Here is a 16,954-nt window from a genome sequence, read left to right on the forward strand (position 1 = left end):
TCTTCATGAAATATTAAAAAAACCATCACCTTGTCTTAAAATATTTTAAACCGTTTTTTTTGTTAGCACCTAACACAATAAAAGAATGTTTTCCACATTCCTGTGTTAGACGTGGAGTACTAAAAAATTCTTTCCACCACCCCTAGAACTAATGATTTTGAATGCTTGGAATAGATAGATACCCAATCTCCTGGTTATTCCCTCAACTTGGTTCCACTTTTGAAACTCGAAACATCTTGGCGCCCAAAAGGGCACACCATTCCTCATTTCTTCTTCCCTCCTTGATCCACAAAAGTGGTTAGCTCAGTCATCCACTTTCTGCTACTTCTTCTTTCTCATACGTCTGTTAATCTCTCATGGCAACCGAAAGTGGACTGAAACGAGCAAGGAGCAGTATCTCATCTGTTGTGTTGTATATAACATAAAAGACGAGAACGAAGAATGGATTCCCCAACAAGTATACAGGAAGTACTCTTGGGTCACTATGCAGCCAGGAAAACGTGGCCACTACCGAGTGAAGGGAAAGGCATCTAAAGACTTGGCCAAACATTGGAAAGGAAGGATCCTTGACTTCAAGATGGCATTAGGAGGGAAAACTGTCAAAGAAGTGTTGATCCAGCATGTATTCATGCAAAAAGAGATCAACGTGGGACCATTGCCAAGACACAGACCACATTGTAAGTGCTTGTGTTTTGTATTCCAATATTACAAATAAGTTGATTGATATACATTTTTTTTCCTTGCACAGATTTGTACCCATCCAATCTCCAGGCCTGCACAATGCTTGACGGGATTCTTGAATGTCGTACATGGTGAGGTAGGAGAACTTCAATATGAAGGTCGTGCACTAAGTGATCTCGCAAGAAGTAGAACATATTTCTATAACTTATTTTATACCTTGTCTAGTCAATCGAGTCGACGTGGAAAGTTGGAACGTATTCCTTTACCTGCACTTGATAGTCCTGAGTGGCCATTGCTTGATACAGAAGTGATAGAGTCATACAGGACCAAAATGTTTAATGATATTAAATGTGCTATGAAGCCTAGCATTGGTGCAAGAAATGTCCACTTAAGTTTGTTTGTTTCAATTGCATGCTTTGTTGATTTATTTTCTGATTGTAAACAATTGAGAAAAACTAGAACAACTTTTATGTGCAAAGATATAGATGAAGCAGCCTGGCTTGATCATTTGTTTGACAAAGAGAGTGAAATCATCAAAGGGAGATGATTTGATCGAATGTCGATTGAACACCTCCGACATTGCATTTCGGTGAGTGTTATAACATTCAAATGTCTTTTGGTGAAACAGTTACAAAGCTTATTTGATTATACTTGGAAAATTATCCTAATGATATTTTGGAATCAGATACTATATTGCTAGGCAACATCTGTGCATGTCATTTACTTATAGAAGGTGGCGATGGATCAACAACAACTGGGAAAGCATGGACCAAGATACAAGAGATGGCAGCCACTCTTGCTTGATAGATATAGTTATGATTCGACAGGGTAACCCATCATTGACATTGGAAGTGGAAGAGAATTGGACTCTTGAATATGTTAGGAAGGAATTAGAAGTAGCTATTTAGAATCCTCCAGATCAATTTTGCTTCAAGCTCGATGGTCGGAAGGTAAGTAGAAGAAGAGAGCATCAGTAAAGATGTTGCAGCCCCACATGAATTGGAGGCACTAGAAGATATATGATGTAATCACGTATATGTATACGGTGATAATGTATTTTCCATATGCAATAAACTTATCTATTCAGGACATTGCTTTTGTAATGCTTTATTGTTTAAAACAATGTATTGAAGGTAAAAATTTCCCAATTGAATTTTTATGTACACAAAAAGGCCTAAAGTAAGAAAACAAGAAGTAAAGGAACATAGTAACAAATTTGATCCTCTAATTTCAAATTAAAAGTACATTTACAATTGATATTCTCTCTCCAATAACACTAAATATGTGTAAAAAAATATAAATGTACATGTGTAGTTGCATATTTACAAATAGCATGTTACAGAGTGAAGTACATTTGTTGGAAGAAGCAATCCAACAACACCATCGATAAGGAAAAAACTATATATCACTGGAACCTGGAGGCAATGCTTCTGCGACCTCGATCATTTCTGCAATCGTTTCCTCCCTAAACATTTGGACGTCTAGGTCCACGTAACGAGACATGGATGGAAACTGCCATCACAATTCATCAAGGCATAAGATCAACATGACAATATAGAAGAAGATAAACAAGAGTACGCATGCGTATGGGAGCTGAAAAATGCTTACATCCCTCTGAAGGGAGCTGAAAAATGCTCCGTAGTAGAAGCAACAACAATGCATTAAGAGCAACCCTCCACCCATAGCTATAACCATCATCTTGTTTGGACACACTAACCCTTCGAATGGTCGCTCGCTCCAGGGTGTCGATGTCCATGCTCAAGCTCTCATAAGCGGCCATTAGTTTCCTGACACCACTGCAAACAAAGACCAATCAATATCCTGATCAATCCGGACTTCTAACTTAAACAATAATATGTATTGTAATGATTTTAACTCACAGCAAAACATTGCCGTGGGTGGACACCAGATGTCGAATTTGCAAGGTAAATAACATTGTCTTGCACATCGACTAGAACAAGACTCCAATGGGCACTACATCACATCCAAATAGATTTCTATTAGTTTCAAGCCAGATGAAAAACAAAATGCCTCCTCGCATTGTGGTGAATCCATTCACTATGAAGCGAGAGCACGTGCCAAAGGAAGCACTATATAACTCGTGTATGGTGATTCGTATAAACATCATGCAAGAGAGATATAGAGACAAACTCACTTTTCATGATATGCCAAAAAAATTACTCGAGCATCATCCAGCTGGACATCCAGCTGGACCTCCCGAAACCAGTTCAGCATATTAAGGTAGGGAACTGACTCTACTAGCAAAAGTGTTGACACTAGCGAATCAATCTGGAACACCCGATGCTGTACATCCTCGGGCAATTGCGAAATAACAAAACTTCACAAGAAAACATATCAAGAGTTAGGCATAAACTTTTAAGAGCCAAGAATGAAAAATTGTGAGAGGATAGAGAAAAGAGTATACCTTAAAACACATCTGAGCACTTTGTCGTGGACTTCAGTTCTAGGATCAAACAAAATGTTTATCTCCTCAGCATGAATCGAGAAATAACATCTTTGCCCTCTAATGATTAGCATTTTAAGAATTTCACTAAACGTCCAAATTAAAGGGCCCAAGAAGACTCCATTGAGTTCCTAATGTGATCAGAGTTCATATTTGTGTTTTGCATGCGCTGGTTAGAATAATTGAGAAACTAGTCTACATGTACATCGAATTTGCATGGATTATGAAACCGACATTAGAGAGTGAAAGAACTATTAAAAAAATAGAGCAAGTGCTTTCAGATGCAGGTTTACATTGTGGTCAAGTGAAGATTGAATAGGACTTGAAAAGATCAGGGAAGACAGGAAATGTTCCTAGCAAACCATGTTTTGGAGGTGCAAAAGCCAGAAAGTTCTTATCTAATCATACCCAGAGAGGTCACAGGTACAGATTTTGAGGTGTGGAGCAAGCTTCATGCAGCTGTACCTGATCGAGGACAAGCAAGGGTGACAAAGGCCAAAGTGTGGTTGGCACTTGATCGCCTAGCAGCTTTGTTGCAAAAAGCCAGGTTAGTTTGAAGATGGGGATGTTGAGAAATTTGAGGCAGTTGTGACATAGTTCTACACTAGCTATGAAAAGGCATGGGGTGCGACAAACTTGACACAATACATGGTTATTACTTGAATACCTACAGCTTTGAGTTTTTATTGTTGTTCAAAATATATTGTACGACGATACTAAATGTCTTGTTGTTGTTGAGCATTTGTAGCACATTTTGCATGCACATGGACCCTTTTTTGCAGAAGAGTGTGGAAGCCTTGGGATTTGGTCTACCCACGGCATGGAAAGATCTCATTGGCAAGCACGTTGTGTCTATCAAAGGGCCACTCAACATGGAGGAGGAGTGAAGAAAAGTAATCCCATGAAGCAACTATGTCAGTGGTGGTATAGGTGGATTCAAGTGAGGGCTCGTGTGAAGATCAAACAGTCTAAATCAGCTGTGTCATGTGCAATAAGAGAGATGCAGGCTGAACGAAGACGATCAATATATGTCTCCTCACACAAGGGAGGCAGAATCATGCTGAATGGCTAAGACAACGACAAAGACAGGGCAGAGTGTGGAAGAAAATTGATCATTGAAATACATATTATAAAACAATGATGTAACTTCAAAAGATTTTAAAAGAACAAGAGCTTTCATCTATGTCCCATACAAATGTTTTCAATATATATACATTTCATAGTTTTTAATGGTAAGCAAGAAGAGTATCGAGAAATTTGAAGAAACCTCTTAACAACTGGAAGAGTCTAAATCGATTGTTGTGGAGCAGAGACATCCCCCAACTGAGCCCTTTTTGATGAAGTTTCTACAACATCTTCTTCTTCCTCTACCAATGGCACAACAGGGACCATTGGCCTTGCTGTTCTAAGAAGAGGCTTCTTCCCGCAATCACTCAACAGATTAGGATCTGTGATTCCACATGCCAAGCCGTAAGCAGTATATGTTAACTAATATTTACATCTCAATGAATTTACTCCTGGTCCCTCCCCAAAAAATCGAACAGCTACTTGCCAGAAGTATTGCCTTGTTTGCATTCAGCCTTAAGTGATAGCCACCTAGATACCTGGATAGAGTCTTTATCGCCATCAAAGGAAAACTTGCATTGTCCTTGGAGAAGCTAGCATGAAATATTATAATTTGAGGGAATTTTAGGCGATGTATATATGTTCCTAGTGTCGAATCGTGGCGCCCAATCCTGCCATACGCTTGCCTGAAGCACGTTTGAGGAATGTGTCTTCATATATTTCCAACTGAAAAAATAAAGGAGCATTAGCCCAGAAACAACATCACCAAACAATCCAGGACAAAGTTGATAAAGCCAAATCCGCAACAAAAGTACGAAAACACAACAAAAGAAAATAACCTCTTGGTTCTCATCTGCTTCAAGCAAGGCGTCTTGCCATAAATTAGTGCTCGAACTAGGAACGGTTTTCGCTGTCTTACTTGGCACATCCCTAAAAACTCCCATGTTGGTAATATTCAGTCTTTCCCTTGCTTCTTGTAGCTCTTCCTCTGTGGCATCTTTTCCTTCATATTTAAGGGCATCAGCATAGATCATCTTTAGTGTTGCTGCAGCAGATAGGAACTCGGTGTCTTTCACATGGCTATCCACCACTAGTAAATACTTATCTATCCCATCATCATCTACAAAATTGTCATCAACCTCCAAATTTTGGGCTATGAAGGCTATGCAATGGTCCTCCCTTAAGTTAAATACATGTTGTATGTCTATCAAGAATATATACTCTGAATCTCCTACTTGGTAGGAGGGGAGCAATGGCATTGGAATGGGGGAGAACTCACAGGCTGGCCTACGTCAGTGTTTTGTTCTCTCAATGCCTCAATATCAAACGCCACACTGAGCTTCCTCTCTTCTTCAACATTGAACTCCTCAATCACATGAGGAGTGTCCTCCTCTTCAGCAACATCCTCAACAATAGGACTAGCCTGACGAGAAACCGTGTCTTTACTTTCATTTGTCGCATGCGGCTCTGTACATTCTTCATCTGTTAATTGCACGTTCATGTGCAAGAAGCATAAGAAGGCATAAGAGTATTCCATCAAGCGGCATTTTCTTTTGTGAAAAGGGCATGGCAAAGCTCTCTTCTTATCACATGGTACCTTGTGCCAATCCCTGTTTAACCTCTCTGCTTCTTCTCCGGTGACACCTTGAGATTAAAATGAATGTAGTTTTTCCCATCAATCATCACTGTATCTTTATTTGTGAGCTCATCAAACTCTTGCTTTGCCTCTTCAAAGTATTCGGGATGGCTAGAAAGTGTATCCTCCAGAGAAAAATCGCAATTGAACATCAACGAAATCGAAGGGTGCAAATCATGACATCCACATTTGTAGAGGAAGTCATACAACCGAGTTGTAGGTATTTCTTTAATCTCTTCGTCCACATCAAACTCGACTTGAACTTGCACCATGGCTAAATTCAAGGGTGTAGATAAGACATGGAAATTATTAGTTCAAGCAATGAATCAAGAGACAATCTTAAACACCAAATCTCTGTGTGGTGAATGGATTCAACATAACGCGAGAGGAGATGCCAGAGGAAGCCAGGTATTCCTCCTCGCATTGTAGTGAATCTATTCTCCCTAACGCGCCAATAAAATTACAGCTTCGTAGGACCTCTTCTCGCGTTATGGTGAATCGATTCACCATAATGCGAGGAGGCATATTGTGCTTCCTATGGGACCTTCGCTCGCGTTATGGTGAATCAATTCACCGCCGCTACATGAGGACTTTTGCATCCTTTGGCGCCGCCTCTCATGTTATGGTGAATTACAAATAAAGATATTTCTCATGTACGCATACTGAGAGAGGAGGTGCCAAACGAATTAAAATAGTCTTCCTCGTATTGTGGTGAGAGTAAATTCACCATAATGCAAGGAGTCATAGGTTTTCAATTCACCATAATGTTTCTATCATGTAAAAACAAAGCAAGGAGTTCTGCAAGAATGAAACCAAGAGAACGAAATAACAAAAGGAGAAGGAAGCACAAAAGAGATAAAAATACCAGGAAAACGAATCAACGTTGGTCGCAGGAGATGGAGATGAAGGAGGTTGTCATTATATTTGATGGAGATGAAGGAGGTTGGAGGTTTGTCTTTGTCATTTGATACAGGATGATGAAGGAGGATGATTGATGAAGGAGGTTGGCGGAGATAGTCGTTGATTGAGATGAAGGCCGTTGGTGGGGAGATAAATGAGAATATGACCGGATGGGTATCCAAGAGAGGCAATTAAAAACCATTTTTAATGCTATGCGACATGTCAGCGTCGCCTTTTCACCTGCCATTCCATGAATGCCACGTGTGGCAGCCTGCCATGTACCTAACACGTGTACACGCTATAAAGACTAATCAAAGCCGTTAATCATGCCACCTTTTCGTCCTCTTATCGATTTCGCCTTGTCCGTCCTCCTGTTTGCCTCCTTCCAACTTTCGACTACCCCCACACTACTGAACCGATATTCCACCTCCTACACGACAGTCTCCATCCATTCCACGCATGAAATGTGAGTTTTTGTATATTACTTGATTGTTTTGTGAGTTTTTTGTATATTCCTTGATTGTTTTGTTTATTCTTCGACTGTTTGCCCTCTGCCATTGAATCTTGCTTTATGGTGATTCGATTCAGCTTAAAGCAGACGACGGGCCATTAGAATCTCAATACGGCTCCATGTGTTATGGTGAATCAAAAAATAAGAAAAATGAAAAAAAGGAGATCTTCTTAGATCTGGCCACCTAGGTGACTTTAAAGCTTACTTTTGGGATGTCAGTCAGTTATCATAGCCTCTCTCTACCTTTTCGAACTCCAAACATTCCAAAAATTTGTCACTTTCTTCCCCCCTTTTTTGTGTGTGCACCAGATCTCTTTCTCTCTCTACATCCTCTCTCTAAAATGCCCTGCACTCCTTCTCCATGGAAAAAAGCTTCTTTCTCTACTCCAAAAGCCATAGCTAGCAGATCTGTACTCCTAAATGAGCCTTCTCTCTCCAAACCCACAGTAGTAGCCATGGCTTGCAACAAGGAAGAAGCTTACCATGAGCATTCTCTCTACACAATACTTGGTCCTCTCTCCATAGCTAGCAGATCTGTACTCCTAAATGAGCCTTCTCTCTCCAAACCCACAGTAGTAGCCATGGTTTGCAAGGAGAAGAAGCTTACCAGGAGCATTCTCTCTACAATACTTGGTCCTCTCTCCAAACCCACAGTAGTAGCCATGACTTGCACAGAAGAACCTTTCCATGATGTATTCTCTCTCTATATTGCTTAGCAGCCATAGCTTGCACTAAAGAAGCTTCCCATGATGCATTGTTTCCTTTGCATTTCCTTCTCACCATTGCCAACCCTCTATGTTTCTTTGGCTCCCTTTGCGGCTTCTTTCTCTATCCACAATGCAGCTCTAGAGAAGCAACCCTCATCTCCATTCTTCCCATTATTTTTTGATTCCATATCCTGCTCCTTCCACTCCTATTCAACCCAAGCTTACAAGCCTACTTTCTTGTAGATGGCACTACAAGACATCACCAATAAGCCTTCTAAGTTCTGCCTTCTTCAGGTTGATTTGGAGACAGAATACGCAACCCTACGCAGTAGGCATGTTGCACCCAATATTTCATACGATCAGCTTTGAATGCAAGCAGAAAAGGCCATTGATCTTTGGATTGATCGAAATCTTTATCTATCAGATCCAATATCTGGTGCTCCTCCACCATATTCAAAAGCATTACAAGTTTTTTGAAGTTTGTTGGTGATGGTTTCAATGGGCTTCTTGGCTATTGTAGGAGATTACACATGTTGTGGCTAGATGAGGCAGCTGGAAAGAGGCAAACACAATTTGCCTTCGACCAGCTTCAAGCGACGTCGACTAAGCAGATCAATAGTTTGATGCAGAGGATTAAAGAGCTCTCAGAGGAGCTTGAGGTGCAGAAGAATAATTTAGCGGATCGTGCGCATAATAAATCAATTTACCGCCGATAATTATGTTTGTCTTCAACACTCCACTCGTAATCTTCGACGTCGTGTTCACCATTTCATTCACCTTCCCATTGGATATCAAGCAAGACAAAGAAAACGTAAAGCTGTTGGGTTACTTTCTAAGACAACAGGCGCATGCAAGAGGCGTATTCAAACAACCAGGTAAAAAATTTTGTAGGAATTATAGCAACTTTGAGAAGAAATTAATGAATAAAGCATCTCTCATGGGTGACTCTTGCGATTGTAGGGCATGTGCAACAGCTATACTAGGATGTAACAACGCTGAGGACAATGTTAATGTCTCCCTTCTTCAGCATGTCCTTCTTCAGGAGAAGGATATCATGGAAATGATAACAGGTTCTAGTAATGATAAGCTGCGGGAGACCCTTCGTCGACATTTCTTGAAGGAAATCAAAGAAATTGTCACACCCAAAGAGATGCTTGATATATGTGACTCAGCAAAGTATTAGCCAGCAATGTACAAGTCAATCACTTTAGGGTTGCGAGCAAAGGGAGTTACGCAATCCTTGCTTCCAACACTTTATAGCTTACAGATGGCAAAGAAGTGTGCTAATGGTGATATTGCATCCATGTTTAATGGGTACAAGTGGGTGGAGGATATTATGCCAATGCCAACAAACAAACCCTTTGAATACAATGCATATAACAATGTCTACATTGACATGGAAGTGCTACAAAAAGCAATGATTCAGTACTATGGTCTCACACTTAAAGAGACAGGTGGAAATGCCGTGTTTGTCTTGAAGCTGGATGAATGTCAAGTGGTTAAAGGTCAAAGGACCGGAGCGTGTTAGTTTAACCTTGATGAGCCGAGCACTTAGAGGAAAGCCTTTAGAGACCCAAGAGTTAGAAGACAGCAATAATAGGGGTCAAGGGCATAAGCAAGACTACTACGGCATTCAATCAGAGAAGAACATCTGGTGGTAAAAAGCAGCATGGGTCCTCCCAAAAGAGAACCATGATACCTTGAGGTGGTACTTTGAACGGTCCGGCATTTAACATGTCGTCTCTTGTCACACCTAGTCATGACCAGGAGGAAAATGCTTGGAACCCAATCTTGGACATTCCATTATGTCAAGTGCATGTGTGTACATTACATGCAAGACTCAGGATTTTGGATAAGCTATTGATGCTCCACATAAACTATGTCTGGAACATGGAGCCCGAAGGTCGACGAGAAGAGTCAATACTTGCACTAGAGCGTGTACTTTCCTCTATTGGACTACATGCTGGAGCAGTGGTCTTGACAAAGGACAGAAAATCAAACCCTACACAAGACAACTCTAATAAAATTTGCACGGGTGGATCAAAGGCAAGACACTTGCTAATCAAATCACTTGGGTTCTCATAGCCACACTAACTTTGAAATTTGGAAGAAGATATGTGATGTTACAACATATCGAGGAAATGATGCCAGGCTTGGCCTAAAACGTGCACGTGTATGGGATGCGTCTGATAAAATGGTCGATCTTCTACAGCGACCTCACCTGGATGACCATGGTATTGAGGCACTTAAACAAGCCACTTGTAGATTTACAAAAGAAATGGTCGAGGCATGGGGAGAAACACACATTACTCACTACATGGTAATGTTATATTTCTTGTGTCCTTGTAGTATGTTCTTCATACTGTTTGTTGACTTTTTGTAATTTTCTATGCAGCATATATTGTATGCACATGGGCCATACTTTCTCGATAGATATATTTATAGACATATTTAAGTCATTTTTCATTTATAACCACCACATTTCATTTTCTTCTTTGTGCTCTACTCTCTCTTGCTCTCCCACTATCTCTCGCACACGTACATACCTAGGCCATGCCAGAAGAACAGGAGCAAGACAAGCGGTTTTTCGATCAACTCGGCCCACTACCTGCTATACAGCAAAAAGGACAAATCTACCTATAGTAACAAAGCAAGAGGCAAAGGAGATGAGAGAAGAAGAGCGCAGGAAGGAGGCCGAAGAAGCGCAGCGCAGCGCAGGAAGGAAGCTGAAGAAGTAGAGCGTAGTAGAGAAGCGGAAGAAGAGCGGCATCGAAAAGAAGTCGAGGAAGGTCAAGGGCAACCACCCGAGATTGATATTGAGGCCAACACCCTAGAGTAGCTAGAGGTTATCCTACAGAACAGGGAGGTTGAGCTCTTGTCCTATGGCATCACGAAAGATACCATTGACAAAGAGTTTGCTCTTGTGAGGGCGGCTTGGGAGAAAGAAATGCAAAAGAGACAGCAGCCCAAAGAGGACGCAAGGAGGGCAAGCCAAGCACAGCCGCAAGCAGCCACAACATCCAGACGTCCAGTCAAGATGTGTGGCAAAAGAATGGAGGGAAAGTTTCGAGACCAGCTAGAAGAGGAAGAGCGTGCACAAAAGAAAAAGAAGTTCAGGTGTCTGAACGACCACCGTGGGAGAATCAAAGACCACCACCACCGCCTCCACCGGTTACAAAGAAGAAGAGAAAATGGAGGCCAGGGACAGTCGCGCTACGAGAGATTAGGAAATATCAGAAAAGCACAGATCTTCTCATCTCCCCAAGGCACCATTCTCTCGACTGGTGAGAGAAACAATGGAAAAATTTACTGACAGGGTTGACCGCATACAGAGCACAGCTCTTGAAGCTCTTCAAGAAGCTGCTGAAGATATTGTAGTTTCCATTTTTGAAGACTCAGTGCTGTGTATGGTATATGCCAAGAGAGTCACTTTGAAGCCTGTAGATATGGCCCTAGCCCTACGCCTACGTTTAGAGCATAGCCTTCTACCTCAATAGGCTAACCCACTTTGTAATTCTCCCTACAAGCTTTTGTAATGTTCCCAAAATCCTTTGTAACATTTTCAAACATTAATGTAAGCTTTTTGAGTTGTGTTAAATTCTTTGTTGAGTCCAATTTTTTTTGTATGCTCAGTGCCAATGAACATTTCATTAAAAAAAATATAAAAGCACTATACACACAAGAAAACACACACACACACACACACACACACACACACACACATATATACACACACACATATATATATACACACACATATATATATACACACACACACACACACACACACACACACACACACACACACACACACACACATATATATATACACACACACACACACACACACACACACACACACACACACACACACACACACACACACACATATACACAAAAAAGGTAGAGTCTATAAAGTCACCTAGAGATCCTTATTGAGGGCCTTATGAGCCTCACAAGACCAAAAAAATCAAAAAAATAAAAAATAAAAAAATAAAAAAATGCCATGTGCGCTACGGCACGGTAATCGCTTGTTTGACCAGGTCAAAATGCAGATTTTTGTGCTGTAGCCCACATGGCTATTTTTTAATATTTTTTAATTTTTTTTTGGATCTTGGGATGCCTATAGGGCTCTTTAGGTGCCCTAATAGCCCCAAAATCTTATATATTTATATAAGATATTATATATATATATATATTATAATAGCCTTAAAATCTTATAATATCTTATATGTCTTATATATATATATATATATATATATATATATATATATATCCTATATATCTTATATATATATATATATATATATATCTTTCAATAGTCCCAAAATCTTATATATATATATAGGTATACACACACACACACACACACACACACACACATATATATGCGCGCGCGCGCACACACACACACACACACACACACATATATATATATGTATATATATATATACATATATGTACATATATATACATATATGTGAGTGTGTATACATCTATAAATACAACATTTTTTCGTACCGCTCTAACCCAATCCCGAATACCTTTTTTAATCACGATCACATTTAAAATGAATCCTAAACAATATTTTCTATTAACACATGAACAAAAGCTTGAAATTGCGAGGCTTGAAATGGTATATCACAAGTACGCCAGGAAAAATCACAACTTACAATGCACAACAAAATTTTTTTATTAAACTTGGAAGAGAAGTTTGCATTACATCTTTTTTAATAAGCTCTTGGAAGAGCTCAGAGAGTTCTAGAGGCTAGTTTCTGGCCTAAGCTTTGGAATATATCACTTGGCTCGTTGATTCCTTAAGCCTGAGAAAGGGCACATTGGCTTAAAACTGAGCTGGGATGCTTGCCCGTAAAGCAATACAAGGTAGCTTTCCTAACTACCAAAATACATTTATTTATGTTTGAGGCTAAGGGGTCCTCCGACAAGACTGCACTAAGTGCTTTACATTTTAGGAGCTCGGCATAGGCGATCTCTGAATAGTCTAAATGAAAAACCCGCACTATGTCGGCTCTGAGGTCAGGTATGTAGTGCCAAAGAGATGCATCTCGACCCTCTGACTTTGGTTGCGTTCCTCCTACGCGCATAGCAAACTTGTCCACTTCAAAAGCAGTCTATCAACATGTCAATATAGAAGTTAGGAAGCGTGAAATGATACAACTAAAAATAATTTGCTTTACAACTAAGAAGTTAGGACATACCTCAGTTGCATCGTCACTTGCAACTAGTTGCTCATTTGTCAAGTTTATGCTTCCTTGGTCTTGAGCATCGCCAGCAATCAAGGGCATGTGTGGTTCAAAGGCAGCTACACTCTCATAGAATTGCACATTTTGCTTTATTTCAACGAGCGCTTTGGCCACTACATCTTCCAAGGAACTGCTACCAATATCGTATGTAAGCGCTTTTGTGAGGTTGTCATCTTCAAAAGAGATTTTCACTTTCCCTTTGTCTTGACCCCCAGCATTCATGGCAATAATAGACAGTGCCTCATCCTCGCGAAACCCGAGTGTCTTGGCAATGTCATCCAGAAACAAAAATTCTTTCCCATCAATAATGATTGGATGCAAAGACATGACAACAAGGTCTGGGACCTCCTCAAGTACTTCATCGCCCTCTAGAAGTAGGTCCGGAACCTCCTCGGGGACATTCTCTTGTAGAGCCACCAATGCCATTGAGGCCTCCCACTGTTTTGTAACATTCTCTTCCTCAGCATGGGCCTCTTGGACCTTCTCCATTAGCTTTGCTTTGCCCTTTTCTTTTTCCTTGCCACTTTCTTTCGCCACACTCTAACAGAAGGACCAAAACCATGTCCCAGCTCATGAAAGAAGTGCCGATGTTGCCCATTTGTAGATCCAAGAGCAAGTCTTCCTCCTCATTCCTGTAGTCCTTTTCTGTGAGGGATTTTAAAAACCTTGATAGGTGGAATCTAAAATTCTTGTCTTCCCTGAAACTTGATGAGGTCAACCGGAACCCATAGGCCCTCATCACCCTCAAATATGATGGAGTACCTGCTGATGTGTTGATCCATATACTCAATGACATCTGTAAAAGCATCTGCGTGTAGATGCATTGTTGCACGCACATCAATTGCTCCCTCAAACATAGGGACGATCTCATCAACCCTATGAAGTAGCTCAAGCTTTCCTAGCTGTGCAATAAGTGCATCAAGTAGAGGTGCCATGACTATGAGTGATTGCAAGAAAGAGAGAGTGTGTGATACAGAAAGGTGTGCGAAATTGAGAGCAAGTATTAGGAGAGAACGGTAATTGTCAATTGATGAAAATGAGTAAAGTATCGTTTATAAATGGGCGACCTTGTTATAAAATTTTTAAAAACTTTTAAAATTTTAAAGTACAATTTTTTTAAAAAAAAATGGTATGCGAAAGCAAGAATGTATCCTTCCATCACAAGGTCATTTCTAATTTACTAGTGGCTCAAGCCACAGATGCTTGTGTGACCAACCTTACACTATCACAAAAAAATAAAACTTGCACAAGACAATTGAAAAACCTTAATAAGACAGTGAGGCAAAAAAATTGAAATTGTATTTACTTCAATCCAAGATTACATATCCAGTGGTTGTTTGATAGCTACACAGCCAGGGAAAGTAATTTCTCTACAAAGAAAAGATCGTTCCTGCCTTTTGCGCACTACTCTTCCATTGATTATCAAAGCAAAATCACCACTCAGTGAGAATCGAAGAACTAAGTAGTCACGTAAGTTGGCAAATCATCATTCACAGCAACATCTTCTACATTCCCACCTTGCATGGATATATGTAGCACACCCTGTTCTGTAGAGGTTGTGTCGGAGTCTAATGCCTCCCATTCTCCATTTGTAAGCTTCCATCGCCTGTAAGGAAACGCAATGGACAACTGTTGCTTGGCAATATGGTAGCGCATCACAACCTTCTCAACTATTACTCCGAATTTGATGGTGTCTCCATTGTGTTGAACAACTTTTTTATCCCATGCAGGTGATAAGAAACAAGTGAGAGCTCTCTCCCCCTTTGCAATCCATAAAGTTGGGGTGCGATGTGTGTCACTTGTACGGAACAGGTACACAAAGAGGTGTAGAGGTATGAAGCAGGTTATGGTTGCTTTGTGAGATCCATATGTGCACTTCATAGCATTTTGCACCTTGCTTTCGATCTGCAAACAAGCCATGGCCACTGAAGCATTGTTTGGAATTGGCCATTCAATAGATGTGAGAGTTGGTGTAGGTTCTGGAACTAATTTTCCAGTACCATTTGCTATCGTGGGAACCACATATGTATCCTCATTAAAGAAGATGTTTCGTGCAAGAAGTTGTGCAGCTGGACACCCTCCAAAGATTAAACTACCAAGCTCCACATGGTATGCTTCAAAGGTTCTTGAAATTGCCTCCATATAGTTTGAGGGAAAAATATCTACGTAGAGGAACCCAAGAACAATCAAAGCAGTGCTTAGTATACCATTATTAGCACACAATTGATTTAAAAACAAGAATATAAAGTGGTGAAATGACTTACAATTTTCAAGAAATCGTTGACGTTGGTCATGGTCTACTAGTGTCAGCTCTGTTGCCTTGTAAACATGTTGGACCTTGGCTAGCTTTTTTCCATCACGATCTTGTTTGAGCTCCAATATCCGCCCTTTCCAATGGTGACTTTGTATATCAACGTATCGCTTTGACACCTTGTGGGTTCCTCTTGTGCTAGGCTGCATCGTAATCCATCTCCACTTCTCGTACTGTTTGATGTTCCAGTGCCCATCCTCATCTTGACCACTGCTACAAGAGAGAGATTGAATACTGATCGGAGGCCTATTTAGCCTATTATTCTAAGTTTGACCACTACCTTCTAGGCTCTTACAAACCATTGGTTTCAGTCCACATGTAATCTCCCTATTTGTCTATTTCTTAATCACCTCCATTAGGCAATGGCAAATAAAAGGGCGCAAAAAGACTCCATTGAGTTTCTAATGAAGGGATAGCAAGAATTGGATCCCAATTAGGATCCACTCCTGGAGCATCATGATTTGGGGCGGCTTGACGCCTATTACTGTTTACATTTAGGCATTTCCATTCTCTCTCTTTTCCTCCTTTGGAGACACCTCGTTCGGCCATGCAATACAGGCAAGGATACTTGGCCATTGCTCCTTGGGAAATACCAAACATGCATTTCAAGGTTTTAAGATCTGCAGCCAGGTGCCATTCAACCTCATATTTACCATATCCTTCTACATAAAGCTTTAAATCGCCATTCGACTGCTTACTGTGCTGGTGGATAGTGGAAGGAAGCTCAGTCTGGTTAAAGTACCACTTTAGCACAATCAATCCACTTAGTAGTCCTACTCGATAGGACGAGGATGGATTACACTCAATCAAGTTGTAATGATCTACAATTCATTTTCCATTGATGAGCACAAGTTACAAGATGGTGATATACAACGGAATGATTACCAAAACTAAGGAGTTTCTTTGAGTAGAGCATGTAGCGGAAAAACATGTCCCCATGGGGTAGGAGGGGGAGGTGTGCATGGACAGGCACCTCTGTCGCACGCCCTCCCCTCCGAGGAGGGAGAGGGCAGGGCATGGGGGTCATGTGAGGATGCTCAGGTAGGCATGCCCTTAGGTAGGCGATGCCCTTAGGTGAGCCATGGGCACAAGTTGGGTTTAAGGCTTGATGATTCATGAAATTATACAATTCACACTACGTATCTCATTTCGTTATGTTCTTCATCGTTTGTAAGAGCAAGATTTCCAGTGTGGTTGAGAGTCGTTTTCTACGTGAGTTGATCCTCTTAGAGGGAGGGCTAGCGCTTGTTTAGTAGGGTGCCTCATGCTCCCCAAGGGGGGGCGAAAGTCTTATCAAATGGCAAGATGTCGATGGCATGGGAAAGGGGGGAGGGCCACACGACAGGGGAGGATGGAGGCATCCCTCTCCCTGCACCCCATCGGCATGGTCGACAAGGCACAAATGGCAAGATGTC

General features: G+C 40.9%; 1 pseudogene; it reads right to left on the reverse strand.

Moving 5' to 3' along the window:
* Positions 1-16,570: 16,570 nt before the first annotated feature.
* LOC147618987 (5.8S ribosomal RNA) lies at positions 16,571-16,742 on the reverse strand (annotated as a pseudogene).
* Between the last annotated feature and the right edge of the window lie 212 nt (positions 16,743-16,954).

This window comes from Cibotium barometz, chromosome 34 (assembly GCF_041138505.1).
Source record: "Cibotium barometz isolate CiBa-2024 chromosome 34, ASM4113850v1, whole genome shotgun sequence".
Taxonomy (NCBI): Eukaryota; Viridiplantae; Streptophyta; class Polypodiopsida; order Cyatheales; family Cibotiaceae; genus Cibotium; species Cibotium barometz.